Raw genomic sequence first — 1858 nt, 5'->3', positions numbered from 1 at the left:
AACTATGGTATATCTTATTTAAACACTTAAATAGATAAATCCCGTAATAAAAACAAAACAAATCTTTTATTAATATCAATGAAATCAAAACAGATTACATAAAGAGTTATTCCTAAATCCTAATACCTGATTGGACTTAGGACATATTCCTTTCACATGTGACTGTGTTGTCACTGTCAACGGATGTTTGAATTGATTATCCGTTGATTACATGATCATCCGTCGATGGCTTTGTTGATCATCCATCGACAGCTTTGTTGATCATCCATCGACAGCTATATTGATCATCTGTCGATAGCTTTGTTAATCATTCGTTGGTAGCTATTTGGCACTTGACTTCATTTCATTTATGCAGAATTACAAAACATCATCTATGTACAATTAATCAACCTATTCTGCATAACTAGTTAAAATCAACATGACTTGAGTACTACTTACAGAATCTAAATAATGTTATGCAGAAATGTGCTATAGACTTATTGTTACATAAGCTACTCACTCAATGGATAATAAATCATCATCCGTCGGGACTATATTGTGTCATCCGTCGGGACTATAATCCTTATCTGACGAGTGCTACATTTTTCACTAAGTAAAATCTACCAAGGTGTTTTGTTAATAAAATCATCAAGTTCACAACATATACATAACAAAACCGTTTATCAGATTTAATCGAAATGAAGACTCTTAGACTCAGAAAAATGACTCGAACCCATTAAAAATAATTATAAATCTTAATTTCTTTCGGAAACGAGTCGGCGTATGATACTTATTCGTTTATAAACCCTATTAATTATACATCGAGTCTAATAAATTCCAGAAAATTAGGAAACGAGTCATATATTGTTTGTTAATGCAAATATAGATCCGATTTCGATTCTAAAATTATTTGTGAGTTTAAACTAATTATGTGCCTTATGTGATATGTGATTTATGTGATTACTTGAGTCATAATTGCTAGATAATACGTATACGAGCGGATAGAATTGTATGGGTAGACGATAAGAGCTACGTGGTCCCAGTCTGAGGTATGATTGCGATGAGAATCAACTAAACGGGTATCTTTCTTTGATAGATTCAACATCAACAAAGTGGATCAAGCAAGAAATAGAGAACTGTGAGCTAACGGGAGCAGAGCGTGTACCAGGCAAGTTTTTCCCCTATTTTAAGTTCAGAATAGTGAATTGCTTTCAACTTTCCATAACAGCTATACCCTGATAGCTCTTATTCACAAACATTGATACACAATTGTAGTTCCATTATTCATTTTTCACTTCGATTCCTGATTTCTCCTAATTCATTGAATCCTCTATTCATATTCCAATAGTTACATACATATACATATACTCTGATATATTCCGATATTGGGATACATCGAAAGCATACCGATTGTTCCGGATGCTAATCTATGGACTGAATGGTTACAATACGATCCAGGTATGAACTTGACCCTTGATTATTAGGCCATAGTGCCTGGGTACCCTATATGTTGGTGGGTCTATGCAGTTGGGTATAGATCAGCGTTATATCATGACTGATCAGCAGGTTATAGTGCATATGTTGGTTTTTGTGTCAAGTCTAATTCATTTGGTACTCGTCGATATTGGATTTATTATTCCCTGTAGAATCATATGGTTATATAAGCAAACAGATTACCGGTTCATTTAACTCTCTCTCTTCACACTATATATATATATATAAATGTTGCAGGCTTGTTGAGCAATTATGGCTCACCCCTATTATTGTTGTTCATCTTGTTTTTCAGTTAAGGCCGAGAATAAAACCCATCCGTGCCCGAGTGGTCAAGAAGCGGGTCAGGCGGCGAGACCCCCTAGCACCAAGGGTGTTAATTCCAATA

The sequence above is a fragment of the Apium graveolens genome, chromosome 6 (genome assembly GCF_009905375.1).
Source record: "Apium graveolens cultivar Ventura chromosome 6, ASM990537v1, whole genome shotgun sequence".
Classification (NCBI taxonomy): Eukaryota; Viridiplantae; Streptophyta; class Magnoliopsida; order Apiales; family Apiaceae; genus Apium; species Apium graveolens.
This window is presented reverse-complemented; position numbering follows the sequence as displayed.